The sequence below is a fragment of the Notothenia rossii genome, assembly GCF_949606895.1.
Source record: "Notothenia rossii genome assembly, chromosome: 5".
Taxonomy (NCBI): Eukaryota; Metazoa; Chordata; class Actinopteri; order Perciformes; family Nototheniidae; genus Notothenia; species Notothenia rossii.
The window spans coordinates 21,264,335-21,279,550 of record NC_136903.1 but is presented as its reverse complement, the minus strand read 5'-3'; the positions used below and the strand labels follow the sequence as shown (position 1 = coordinate 21,279,550).

The following is a 15,216-nucleotide window of genomic DNA, read 5'->3' as shown; positions in this document are numbered from 1 at the left end:
GTAAAACGTTATGATTATTTTAGGAGTATTGACCATCTCCTGTGATTTTTACATGATATTTTTATTTTTAAAATACTGGGGGTAATAAAAAGAAAGGAGACTGTTCAGGTTCAGTTGGTGCTTTCCTTTTAGCCCTTCCCACTTCCCTTTCCTTATTGAGGACTACTTATTGGTGTCTTTTCTTAAAAAGCTACATGATATGCTGCAAAATGATTTATGAAATACAAAATTAATGTTTACAATTAGCTCAATGTAGAACTGAATTTGTCTTCATCTTTCTTTATATAACTCGTGTCGGATTGTTGTTGCAGTACATTTTGGCTGACAGATAATGTAACCTATTTGATTTCTAGAATTGTTTCCTTTTTTCCCTTTACATATTTCCTTTCTTATACTATTTCAGAAATCAAACATATTTTGGATTAAGCATCAGCTCCGTGGGGGAGGAACCAATTGATTATAAAGAGACCCAGACTCTTTGCACAGAGAAAGGGCCCCCTGTTGTCTCAAACCAGCTCCTCTAACTTCCCAGAGTGCAGGGGCCCAGAGGCAGGGCTGTGAGGACTGTGTGCTGCAGTAAATGTCTGCAGAGCGACTCCTCTGAAGCGGCAGTGGTGTGGGTGGTGAGGAAGGACTTGTAGGATACATTAAATCAGCCAGATTAGGAGTTTTAGGCGAGGGCAAGGCTCAGGTCTGACTGAAAGGCTGCCGGGCAGCCCTTGAGTGATACTATTCACATCCTGGGAGAAAGGTCAGTGTCAGAGGAGTTCACAGGCCCCATCCCCATTCTTATGCTAAAAGTTCATATACATAGGCTCATTCAGGGGCTGGAAAGGCATAAACAGCTTCTACCGACTTTCCCTCCAAAATGTTAGGATTCTCATCTTAAACTCTGAGGTCCTGCCTCTATGTTTCTCTCTCTTGCTCGTTCTGAAGTTTTTAATGTAAGATTATTGAACAAAAAATAATCCATCAATGTCTATTTTCATCTGAGCTTTTAAGAGAGTAAATCAAGTTAAAGTTGTTGGTATGTTATGTGGCATCATTTTTTTCTAGATTTGCAAAACTTTTCTCTCTAAATCAGACTCAACCAATTTTTTTTTCCCTCCCTCCGTTAAAAGCTCCTTAAAAGTGAACCTACTGTTCTTTATCTTAAAAGCTCCTTAAAAGTAAACCTACTGTTCTTTATCTTAAAAGCTCCTTAAAAGGGAACCCACTGTTCTTTATCATCTTGTATATGTTATTCCAGTCAGTCCTCTTTAACTTGTAACCAGCTTTTATTGACTTCCTGTAAATGAACTTGTTTAGGCGTTTTCCTGTCCGTCCGCCGAGTCCAGTGGTCAATGGGGAATTGCAGGAAATAGCCACTTAATTAGCGGCCCTTGACCTTTTGCTTTGGCTCCTGACCTCAGCGCCTCTCCAGCCTGTTTAAAGCCCTCTGGGGGACTGTCCAGATCGTGCCCCCTGACCCCCTGCTGACCTGTAGGGACTTCACCAACAGGTCCCTGACCAGCCGGCACGCCTCACAGGACACTCATCAAAAAGCAATATTTAACCCAGGAAGCCCATTCAAGCAACTAATGCACGGAGGACGACAGGACAAGAAAATGTATGATGAAAATCAAACCAGTGTAAACGTTTTTTTAAAAATGAATTGAAATCTTTGGGCCATGGTTCCATAACCCCTCTACAGGATGATTTCACTAATTGGTTTGCAGTCATCCAGTGGGGGGGGGGGGAACTAATCATCTAAATCAGCCGCTGTAGCGTTTGGATGGATTGAAAACGTGCTGACTTCCGCATGGCCCTCCGGCGTCCCCTATGAGTGTCATTTTGGGTTTAAGACGTGGTTTTACACTTTGTTCACTCTAACTTATTTGACTCAATTCTTTGTTTTTACTCCCTTGTGTTTGCACTGAAAAAAATGAACCCTTGACTTTAAGGAAATTATATTATGTCAACAATTTCAAAATAAGTGTATTAATTTAGTTGAAAGCATTTATATTAAGTTGAACTTAGTATTTTGTATTCAAATGTAATAAAGTTGCTTTTATCTAACCTAATACAGTTATGTGAAATCTGTTGACATAATACATTTGATGAAAGTCAATGTTTCAGTTTTTTCAGTGTGGTGTATATAGTAATTAATAGTCTACCTTTATTTGTGAGCTGCTGCAATTACTTAAATCAGTAAAGTCCCTTTTATCTTAATCTCACTTAAAGAGATGTTTTCACCCTTTGTTCATTTCAAATGCACGACTGATTTGTAAATTTCAAATTAATGTTGGCATATCTAGAGTTTTCAGCTCTGACTCATACATTCAGCATTTAATTCAATTATATAATGTAATGAAAGGTTTTAACTATAGACCTGATACTAAACTGTTTCATTGTTTGAAAATAACCTTAAATATAATGTATAGAATATTTAATTGAAAACACAAAGCTGTAACCCTTTCACATACGTTTCGGTCTTCTCTGTTACTTATGCAAACTTAGTTAATTTTCAAAAAGAGGCTTAATTCCGCACTCAGCTGTAAATAATGTAGACTGGTTTGTTTTTAAAGCGATTTTTCTTATTTCCAGATAGACGCAAATAATCCCTTGTTTACCCAGCGTGTGTCCATCTGTTGTTTGACTCCGGTCACAGATCAATCGGACACTGATTGAGGTCCGACTGACACCAGGAAGGCCTGTAATCCCCAAACCTGATTAATCGTCCCATGTTGGGCAGCCAGTAATAGATAAGAATTTAAATTAAACAACACAGTGGTTTTATCCAGATTATACAATTCTCCTTTCATTTTTTTAGACCTTCATTTTTTGCAGTGAAAATCTGCAAAATGTGATTGTATCATGCTTTAAAAATGTGTCTGTTGAAATGTTCATGGTGAATAAAATATGAGGGGTTTAAACGAAATCTTATTACTTTTATTAGTGGGCAGGGTCATTTTGTCCACTGAGTTTTGTGGCTGATGAACTTTTCTTTCCCACACTGATTCAGCACACGTCCCTCTGTCTGCTCCTCCTAATTAAAACTTAATGTGAGGTCACTCAAATAAGATCTTCACACACATTAAAATGTGACTTAGAAAATGTCCTGCACACATGACTCTTTAAAACATTGTCTATTTTATATCGATTGCAATGTATTTTATTAAAGATTAAAGACTATAATGCTGTTGGAAAAATTCTTTGTTAAAAACACATATATTTACAATTTCAGCAGTATAATATCTCATTGTAATAACTGATGTTTCCTATTTCGATCACTGAAATAAAACACCCTTTTGCCCAAAAACAAGACAATCAAATTTGATATATATGTTCATTATTTTTATTCAAATCATACAAACAATAAACCATTTAAAATTACAAGAATGTGTTAATATCATTTAATTAGAACAATTAATTCAAATTATTAATTAAAACATTAACATGCCCATAATGATAGTGAGAAGCAAGAAGAACATTTAAAGTTTTTTTTATTTGCAGCTTTGAAAATAATAGGTAATCATGATGAGTTGACAGACATGAAATCATGGTATTTATATGCATAGCAAGCATTAGTTGTGCATTTAAGACATAAGGTTCTTTAACATCTCGTAAGACTCTCCCCTTTGGGCGGTTAAACATCTGAAATCATATTGTGTCTCTGCTGACGTCATCTTTGCATTTGGTCCACAATGTCCAACAGCAGGTTCATAAAGAAAGGCGTGCAGGTCCTGTCCCATCCTGCGGAAAAACATAAAAGGGAATTATTAGCAGACGACAAAGATTTGTTTTCCACAACAATAATACATGTTTCTAGGATCAGACAGTATTGACAATGTAACTTCATTAACAACGAGAAAAAAAAACATTTACAATAAAATCAAAATATTAATCTGTAAAGCATTTCAGAGATTATAAAGTACTTTCTAAAGTACTGCATAAACACTGAATATATTGAGATGTGTCAACCAGTATGAAAATGGTAATAATGATTCTGAAATCTTTAGTTTGGCTATTTGAAAATGCTGATGTGTTTTTTGTCAACACAGAATTTGTTGTTGTGCATTTGTTTTTAGTTCTGTACATCAGAAATTGTACACAGTGTTTCAGAAAAACAAACTTCCTTTTCATGCCCTGTTGAAACAGGCCCCTGCTCTCTGCGTGTTGTTCTTCTCTCCCATTTTCAGGCTGTGTGCATGGGGGGATCTTAAGGCTTTTATCCCCACAGGGAACCAGCCCCAACTCTTTCTCTGTCAATTTTCACCCACTCCCCAATTCAGACGAGCCTTTTCTCCCACCAACCCCACAATGAAGGATTTGTCCTCGTTCTCTTTGTCCACCTCTGATATCTTTTTTTGACTGCTCCCTCTCTGCAGACAGCATGCAGCGTATGCAAATACACACTCTTTTATTCCTGAGACCCCTCCCCTTAATGAATGCAACCTTAAATGAGGACACACATTTACAGACAGGGCATGGAAACATGCACATATTACAATCAGTGGATTTGCATGCCCTCTCCGACATGCAGTCACTAAAGCATCAAATACTGGCAATTTGGAAATATAGACAGAAATATATTCTGTAACTTACGGATAAAACTGATTATTCTTATATATGTCTATACATGCAGTTTATCCAGACAGATGGATAACAGAAAATAAGACACGAAAGTGTAGGTGTGGGACACAGAAAAATCTAGTCTGGTTTAAGACTAGAGTTATAATTTATTTGGGAATCTTTTTGTGGTAAAGGTTTTTTTTCTGACAAGAGTTGTTTAACCATACTAATTGTCAATAGTGTTTTCTAAGCCCACAAGTCAAGAGCACCAACACACACACAATGGGTGTTGAGATGTGTTGGATGAGGTTGAAAAATGAGACAAATGGTTTAACACAATAGTGGGTCTGAACTGAGGAAGAGGTGCAGACTGGTAATGTGTCACTCTAACGGCTGGATGAATTATAATGGTGTCTGATGAACATAAAGCGTTCTCTCGCAGCTAACATTCCCAAGCTGGCCCGTGCCATCTGTGAGCGTTTGTGAAAGGGTTTGAGTGTGTGTGTGTGTGTGTGTGTGTGTGTGTGTGTGTGTGTGTGTGTGTGTGTGTGTGTGTGTGTGTGTGTGTGTGTGTGTGTGTGTGTGTGTGTGTGTGTGTGTGTGTGTGTGTGTGGGGGGTTGACGTCTGCTGGACGGCTCTGACAGTTCGGCCTTTTCAGTCGAACATTACTGAGTCGGCCGGCCTCTTTCCCATAGCAACCCTAACAGAGGTCAAAGGCTATGTACCTCCATCCTCCTCCTCCTCCTCCTCCTCCTCCACAGACAGAGCTGCTGCACCCATGAACTTGAACTTGATTTCTGACTGCGTGATGGAGTCGTATACACTGAAAAAACCTGAAACATTGACTTTAATTAAATGTGTTATTTCAACTATTTCACTTAACTGTATTAAGTTAGTTGAAGCCATAATATTAAGTTGAACCTAATATACATAATACATTTGATTTAAGTCAACGGTTCAGTTTTTTCAGTGTATCATCTGACTTTATTCCAACTTTTCTCCTCTTTCCACCCTTTACCCTCGTTTCCAATCCATGTACTGTACCAGTAGAATAAGGAAAGGAGTAAAAATGAGGTCACACCAAGGATTCCCCTTAATACTCCTCAAGTCTCATCTTCTCCTGATGTGATTACAAAGGCTGCTGTATTAAAGGCTAAGTCACCTAATTCTCCTCTACTTTCATTGGAGCATACAGGACCCCTACTCAGGGAAACCACAGCCAACAGACGTAATCTGAAAAGCCTGGGATGTCGAAACTTCTCTCCATCTTCCACTAAGATACTTAATGTCAGGCTTTGTGCTAGATTAGTCTCGGACAAAGTTGCATTAAAACACACCAGATGAGCCTTGCTTGACCCACATTGGACTCAAGCCAACACTATGGGCGGCGGGTGAGGCGGGCTTTATACATCACAGCAGAGCCGTTAAAACATTAATAGAGTCTACACATAGTGAGGAGGGTCCTAAGAGGTAACCCAGGAGCTACATTATATAGTATTAACATCTACTATGGCTACGCTGCTTCACCAGCACAGAATTTAAACTGGGTGGCGGCTAATGTCCCTTTATCATGTCACACATAATAATTACCTTGTGCTGAAGGTCTCACATGGTAAAAAGGAATGCATAGCTCATAATGAATAACAGAGGAGAAAAGGAAGAAGCCAAGGAAAGTAATCATCTATTTTCTGGAGTGGAAAAACATTTCTCTGTCAGTTTTCAAGGTATAAGAAGATATTGAAGAATGTATCACTAAGTCACTGTGTCTATAGCGACGAGCGTGCAGAGGGAAACTCAGGTACGTCTACATCCTAAATCCTCCTGACATGGAGTCAAAGCTGCTGACCTCACTGTCCAGACAATCTTGATGGAAAACTATTGTCTGTTTCAGAGCAGATTAAAACCAGACTCTTAATCAGTTTCACCAAAGTGTTTATGAAGACCACAAAATCACATTAAGCTCATCTTGATACTTTAATTGATTTAATGTGATGTCAACCTGCGTATTGCAACAGAATTAAAGGTCCGGGAAAGTGTGTGTGCATGTGTCTCATTTTACATCCTCCAAATAGTCATTGTTCTTCTAGCAGGAGTAGAGAAGACGAATACATTTTACTAACGGATTTCCTTCAGTCGACACACACACACACACACACACACACACACACACACACACACACACACACACACACACACACACACACACACACACACACACACACACACACACACACACACACACACACACACACACACACACACACACACACACACACACACACACACACACACACACACACACACACACACACACACACACACACACACACACACACACACACACACACACACACACACACACACACACACACACACACACACACACACACACACCCCTCTCGTGCCTCCTCTACATACACGTATAGTATTTGTCTTCACCATCTTTAACCCTTTCTTGATAAGCCAATCTGTAGTTTTTCACCCCCCTTGCCCCTTTGTTTTCTTTAACGTTCTATGCAGATCTTCAACAGAAACGTAGCATAGCAAGCTACAGTATCTCCACGATTAATTTCTCTGCTTCACCTTGCTTTCTCCCTTCTGACAAATCTGCCTGAAGCTGTGCGCTGTACAGTATATCACAGATGAGCAGCGCAAATGCAATTATAAAGACAGTTCTGAGTCTTTTATATGAATAAAAAGAGGGAATAATCTTCTGACATGTGGGCTGAGCATGCCTTACATATTGTGTGGAGGCACATGTACAGTATGAGGATCATTAATAATCATTATCCACGGGGTTACATCATTCAGCTTGTTAGGCACACCCATCGCCTCAGCTGAGTCATTCTCGGTGAAACACAACTGTCGTGGGAGATTTTCACGATGGCTGTCTTTTCTTGCCACGTGACAGCGATACAAATATGTAGATTGTGTTTGCATGAAGGACAAATCATATCCAGCTGCTAAATTGAGCATAGATAAAGAAGTACCTGGTGGATGATGGGCCCACTGGGTAAAATAAAATCAGGTTTTCCCTGTGTAAAATGTGAAGAAAATACACCTTTGTGTTGCTGATAAGTCTTTGCCTTACGTGTTTGATAGAATCTAATGTTAAGGCGTGATCCGCTGTGTGACAGGCCTGAGCATCTATATGCATATCATGTATGAATGCATCTCTAATGCCAGTGAATGCTTCTCAAAACAGCATCTACATGCCTTTCAGACATGCAGAGGAGGCTGAATAGACTAATGAACAGTCAGGTGGCACTCCAGGGCCTGGACTACCACCCCCCATCACACACATATCAAACACACATACACTTGCTCACACATTAAAACTCAGCGGCTCGCCCGACCCCGGTGATCCGCACGACAGTCTAATGTCTCAGGCATCTGCTCATGTCTAGTCTGGAGGGCCGTTCCCACCCTGCCCCCCAGCACAGGCCTGCCGCAGCACCAGCTCCCACAATGGTGGGAACGCAGGCCCTTACGGAGGGCGGAGGTGGGGGTGGGGATGGGGGACTAAACAGCTATTGAGAGGGGAAAGAGCGAGAGAGCGGGGCTGAATGATAATGTGAAAACGCACGGCACTGTTCATTAACACACAGGCACTGCAGCTGCACATGTTGGCCCTGACACACACGCTCACGTGTCTCTTTTTTCTGCTTCAGGTTGCAGACAGAGCCACCAGGGTTACAGAGCAGCTCCATGCCACGAGGGTGTGTGTGTGTGTGTGTGTGTGTGTGTGTGTGTGTGTGTGTGTGTGTGTGTGTGTGTGTGTGTGTAAGAGCGGTTACAGGGATAGTAGTGGTGTAGTATTGGAGCTCTGATGTTTGGCAGAGTTGTCGGCAGATTTTGGAAGAATGGGACATTTTTACATCCGTGTTTGAAATGTTTAGTCTGCGTGTGTAAAAGTTCACGTGTGCAGCATTGGAATGTATTGCTTTTAAACTGAGTTATAATGAATATAAAATGTTAAGGACTGAATGCATAAGAAAACACAAGCCCGAGCATATAACCAGTATTTAAAGTGTTTTTAAAAAAGCCATTTAGATGGCTCTGATGAACACCATTATATAAATATAGTAAACTGCGGATTTTCAGTGCGGAAATTAGCACACGAGGAACTGCTCTGTGAGCAAATATCTTAGCCATAAACATAATCAGAGATTGTAATGATTCTTCTTTCAAAAACAATAATGCTTTTCCATGAATAGGAATCTTCCGGGTATCCTCTCCTCGACAGAATTAACCCAAAGGGGTTCTTCAAACTTAGATAGTTAAGATGCTGTACTAAATATCCTAATGTGAATCTAATAATAAAAGCATTTCTTTTGGATGAATCTATATGGTTTGCCACGTGGAAACACGACATACAGCGCAGCCTGGTGTGCATTGGGGAGTAAAGAAGCACCATGACGAGAGAGGATGGCAGGTTTCCTTCAACCAGTGCCAGCTCATTAATTTTGTTTGCTACCTAGCCCCCCCTCCCCCTTTCCCACCACAAACTACCACCCTTCCTCACCCACCTCCCCCTTCACATCACCCCTTAACTGCTAATTAGCAGGAGCAGAAGATAGAAGAGAGAAGGGAGAGGCCATGTGTGACTGGGGAGGAAATGGGGAAACTCTTCTTCTTTTCCTCGTCCTTCCTCCTGCCCCCTTCCCCCATCACACAATCACACCCCCACCTCCTGCCCACCACCATCATCACCACTGGTACCCAACAGAAAACCATAATGCAGCTCACCTCGTATGCCAGCCCAGCCATTTTAGGTTTCGCGGCAACGTTTCTTAAGATGGCTCCTCTGAGCACGCCCATACTCCAGGGATCCGGCAGGCTCTTTGTCCGCCTCCTGGCACGGGCAAAGTGTCCCCCGTTGGCAGTGCAGATGGCATTAGAGGCTCTTGGGCAAAAAGGGTGAGAGTGGGGGAGGGGAGAGGAGGAGGTGGCAATTCCGGCCCAACCGTTTTTTCTCTCTCCTCGTTTTCTTTTAACTATGGTTTGCCCTCTTTTCAGGAAACAGCGTTCATTCAATGATGTTAATCGGAAGTCTGTAGCAAGAGCAGATGGAGGAGAGAAAACAGAGGAATAAAAGATGAAAAGAACAGTCAGCACTTTGACTTTTCAGTATAGCTAAACACAGCTTTCTTCATTTATTTACACCAGCAGTACTTTATTTGAGTACTGAGTAGTAGTAAGAAGTTAATACAACTTTTACATCTCTAACTAGCTCTTCAATTCACAGTGCAGCACCCTTGATTTTGTGTGAGCGTAAGTGTTTTTACAATAACAGCACAAAAAGAAACATTTGCATTATACATGTACACAGGGTGGAACAAGAATGGCTTTGGACCATCCCATAAATAAAGCTTCAAGTGTTTCTACTCCCATTCATTAAGGAGGCGCACCATGCTGACACGCTATAACAGGCAAAGACTCGGACCACGGCCTTTTCACATATCCAATATCTCGCTGTGAAACGAAGCAATTAGCCCGGTTCGACAGTGAGCTGTACTGCAATAGGTAGTTGAATGAAAACTCATCTTACTTTCGTGCTCTTTAGGCTTTAGTGGCATTCTCCGGGCTGAGCGTATGCACTGCTCAGTGCTCAAGTACCAAGTTAAAAAGTTCATCTCCTGTCTACAGCATGGCCTTGGCCTTCTCATTGAGGCAAAACACAATGTATCCCAAAGGCTCCAAGATTAGATACAGCTTTAAATACAGGCGCCAAGTGTTTTTCTTAGCCCTGTGTGTGTAGGTAGCTACACCACTCAACTGCATCATTAGCAGACTTAGAGCCATTAGTACCTGGACAAAGCAGTAGCCTTCCCTTTCTTTTTAACAAAAAGGTGACATTTAAATGCATCATAAATTGAAAAATCTCCTTATAAATAAAGCAGTATGCTTTACAATGATGAATATAGGAGGATCTGCTTTCTAAAAATATAAATATTGTCTTTGCAGCACTGTGTGAGTCCCTAAGCAGGAACCTCGAGAGATGAGAGAAATCCTGGAGGACTGTAGCTTTACTGTTTTTCACTTACTGCAGGTGAGCAGGAGGGTGAGAACAAACACTCTGAGATTTGGTCGGCCTTTTTCACAGAAGACACTTGTCACGTGTCACAATGGAAAAAGCCCAGGTGTAAATAATAGAATTAATGATGGCTGAATCCCATTTAGCTGCTTCAGTTTCAGGGTTCTGTTATAAGCATCATGACTTACTGGGGCATTTAAATAGAACAGAGCCACCGTTAATCTTATGAATTAAACTCGTGCTTTTTGTAATATGACAAGTCAAATTGTCTGCTGTGAAAGAAAGCCTATTGAGACCCAAAATGTACCTTGTGCATTTAAAATAAATGTTATTCACTATTTTCCTAAAACATTTTTTAAATGAAGTAGGTTTTGGAGTTACATTCGAAGTTATTCCCCTTCACCCATCGAGCGCCCTGTTTAACATTCAGCACCATGCTGCAGGGGTCTGAATGGAGAGCCCCCCCAACAGGGCCAGTTATTTAAAAAGTAAAACATTTGAATCTGCGTTTTTTTTGGGGCATATTTTCTCAAAAAGATTTTTGTTTTACTTAAAAATAACCCTTACTCATGTCAGGGTAAGAGGTGACTTATACAATAAACAGATTTTTTTTTTAAAGCACTGCAAGGATATGTCTTTGCAAACTATTAATCTGCCATCAAAGTTTATTATAAAACGTTTAAAGACATTATTATGCTATTTATAGGCTATTGACGTTTTTATCAAAAACCTCAAAGCAAAACTATTTCCTTACCTTTATGAGTCGAAAGCCTAAGGAGTCCTCTTTTTTTCGGGAATAAACTCAATGTTATGGAAGTCGTTTCTACTTTCGGTTATCTAGCTTTATGCTGTATTTAAAACTCATACAGCTAGATAACCAAAGACAGAAACAGAGCCCCTTACAATCTCGTTCTGTAGCCCGACGTCATGCTGATTTGATCTGGAAGGAGGATGGAAATGGATTAGAAGGCCTTAGATATTTGAAAACACACGTAAGCAGTTTTTTTTATTACAATTACGCACGGAGAATAGCAGAATTGAACAAAACGAGGGAAATAGTTGGATCACATTTGTTAAAATGTAGGCTAACACATATTGTGTTGGTTAAAGAAGCTAACTAAATCAACCTACAGTCAAATATTCCTGTGATGAATAACGTGTCTCGTAGAAGGCCTGTTTAATGTCTTAGTGAGGTAATTCTTAATAGTTTCAATTGTTGGTTGAATTGTAGCTTTGAACAGCCTCCTTCAAAAATATAAAATGATTACTTTAGGCTTTGGTATGAAAATAAAAACAAGAATTTGTATGGGCCGAAGTCAATTTGTGGGAGGCCCCTGCATTAGCATTTCTTGCAATTAACATCCGATTTATTTCCATAAGCAATCGGATATTGTAGCCTTTTCATCATTTACAAAGAGTCATATGTGAAACTTATTATTTATATTCATATAAACCCCGGAGAGACTTTAATAATCTAGTTTAAACTGGCAAAGGACCACATTGAAATACAACCAGGTCACATTTCACGTGCTCAGATGCATTCAAAAATATCACCTTCAGGTTATATACTCATAGCCTACATACAATTCGTAGGACATGGCTGTATTCTGGAGATTTGTTATCTAACAATGTTTACTTTTACACGAGGTGTTTTTAATGTAAGGCCACATTAAGACTATCTGGTAACTAAGAATGAATGATTTTTGTTATTTCAAACCCTGACTAATTGTTATAAAATCCTAAATATAGCCTTTAAAACTTAAAACCTGTAGCTATACATGTAAACAGGTATAATAGAAGCTAAAACTGCAGAATATATTGCCTGAAAAGTCTGTACGATCGCATGACCATGAACCCGAGACAGCGTTAGGTAAAGAAGCGTTTCTTTGATGCAGCAGATTGACTGATGCCGAGATTCACATCTGAGTCTTTAAAACAATCTACTTATGGAGCTGGGTTAAAAGCTTAATATATTGGGTGTTCCCGGGGGCAAAGCATCCCCTACTTTTAATGAGAGTTGCAATTGGCCTACTTCTGCTAAAACTAGACTATTTCACACTAGGATTATCCCCAAAAGCTATTACAGAAACCAATTTGTTACTGATCATTATAATGAACGAGGAGCGTGGTGTAATATTCTAGCACTTTGAAGAACAAGGGGTTTTGACTGTTTGGGGACCAAAAACGTACCCTCATTTTAAATGAAAATCAAGGGCGTTTGTGTTGGTGGTTGAATATTTTGCCATCACGTTGAAACACAAACAAAAGGTAAACTAAACATGCATGTCATGTTTCCCAAAATGTTCCGCATAAATGACACAAGGACACGGCAAGACAGCAGGTTGAAAGCACGTAAAAATGTACGTTAAAAATAGCCTAATGTGTATTTCCAGGCGCGTGTCTTACCTGTTTGAGACGCAAAGCAGACTCTGGAGAGAAATGTCCTCAACTTTAGGTCGTTATGAATTTTCCTGATGGTTTTCTCTGCAATTACATCGGGCCCTTGTGGAGAGCTGCTCTCAGGTGAGTCCGGTTTCATTCTCAATCCTCCAGCTTCTGCCTCTCCTCGGGGCTGCGCGCTCCCTCTACTCGCTCCGCACTGACGTCATGCCAGGGCGGCGTGTTGACCAATCACAGAGCACCAAAGAATGCGTCAACAAGACGTCTCACTCCTCACAGTTTTCTAAATCTTTTTGCAATTTCTTCAACACCAACACTACTACCTACTACTACTACTACTACTACTACTACTACTACTACTACTAATAATAATAATATATTGGTTCAATGTTACATATACTGACTTTAGTGTATCTTTTAACATTGTGGAATTCGCCAAGTTATCATCAAAATTCGCAATGTTCACATTTCAATATTTTACTTTAGAACTTTGAGGGATTTCTTATAAAATGTTAATAAAAATATATAAATTACAAGTTAAAAGTTGACCTACAGTATATAAGCATCATCATTTTCCAAACAGCAGTTTGTGGGATGATGGTAATGTCAAGTGTATATCCATTAGTTAGCCATATGAGATCACCGAAGACCACCACAGCGCCACAGGAGGTATTTCCTCCCAGTGACCATCAAACTCTTTAACTCTTCACCCTTAAGTAAAGGGAACCGAGAACTTCCACACCAACACTATGTGCAATATAAATGTAATTACCATCATTACAATACACTCGCTGCTATATAACTATATGTGCAATATTAGTATTATTAATAATATGCTAGATAACGTGCAATTACGTAACTGCCACTACGTTTTATTTTTTACACTACTAAATACTGCTAATAATTGCATTGATTGTGTGACCATATGTTTCATGTTTTCTGTAGATGTTTAATTGCTCTTTTTACTGCACTTTTAGTGTATAGTTTTGCTGTACTCTGGCACAACAATTTCCTTCGGGATAAATAAAGTCTTATCTTATCTATGAATGAATATATTTAAAATCTTACGCATGTTTTTTTTCTTTTTCAAGTCTTATAGTGCCTCTGCAGTTTGTTCACATGTTCAATATTGAGCTTGCTTGACATTTTCTCAGAAAAGTGATATATATTATAATATATATTCAGATTTACATGAGCAAAGTAATTCTTCTAATGTTGCCCATCTGCTTTGTTACACAGGTAAAGTAAGGTTTGCAACTTCCAAAGTATCCACACCACCAATATTATTATATTATTATATTGTATTACCACCAATGTAATGATAATACAATTAAAAAACATCTGGTAACAGAGGCATGCAAATGTTGCTACCTTTGATCGATATTTTATTTACTGGAAAATACTCTGTATATCATAAGTAGGCTCTTTTAAATTTAGAAAAGTCAGCTCAAAAAGATGAATTTCCGCCCTTTATGCAACTCACAGGGTTCTAACGGCCAGAGGCAGGCAGCTGAGTTTTCTCGACAAATAAAAGATCTTTGAGGTCTAGCTAGCTAGTATGTGGATTTAGATCACGGGGGCCACGCTATTTAATAGTCTCTGGGGCCACGGCCAAGTATAAACATTTCCCTCCAAATCTGGACGGTCAGGACAAAAAAAAAGTTCAAAACGTGTAGAAACCACAGTGAAACAAAATGAATATGGATAAAAGTAATTCTTATAGCTGCAAATAGTTGCATACGTTGTGTGTTACGCTAATATTTAATTTTAATGAGACAAAAAGAGCTAATTGGTTCAGAGATTGATATAGTCGGATTATTTAGACTAACACAGCATTCCAGTTTAGAGATAGGCTCCAATACATTAGCTAACAGTTATTCTTGTTAATGGTTTGACCACTAAGCAGAAACATTTCTGGAGGTATTGGAATTGTCTTGATCAACAAAGCAGACAATTTTCCCCAGCAGATTATTTTCGGAATTAAAAATACTTTTGAGTTAGATAGTATAATCCAACAATATATTACAGTAATGTAATACATTACATGTACTAATAAATACATTTTATTAACTGAATAAAAAATGTTTAAATTAACTGAGCCTATATGATTTCAAATTATGTATGAATAATAATTATTAATCTGAGCAGTTTTATTACATGATTTTGTACTTCTTTGCAATCATTTTGCAAATATGTGAACAACCAACAATAAAGTAGGAACATA

The 15,216-nt window shown here is 39.2% G+C and overlaps 2 long non-coding RNA genes across 2 annotated transcripts; both read right to left on the bottom strand.

Annotated features, from left to right (window-relative positions):
* Positions 1 to 3,321: 3,321 nt before the first annotated feature.
* On the bottom strand, positions 3,322 to 9,444 carry LOC307041367. Its single transcript, XR_013808723.1, has 2 exons — positions 9,305 to 9,444; positions 3,322 to 3,735 (listed from the first exon to the last, which is right to left on the bottom strand). It is a non-coding gene; the product is annotated as an uncharacterized lncRNA (long non-coding RNA).
* Positions 9,445 to 9,470: 26 nt separating this feature from the next.
* Positions 9,471 to 13,138, bottom strand: LOC307041368. Its single transcript, XR_013808724.1, has 3 exons — positions 12,999 to 13,138; positions 11,347 to 11,532; positions 9,471 to 9,609 (listed from the first exon to the last, which is right to left on the bottom strand). It is a non-coding gene; the product is annotated as an uncharacterized lncRNA (long non-coding RNA).
* Positions 13,139 to 15,216: the final 2,078 nt, after the last annotated feature.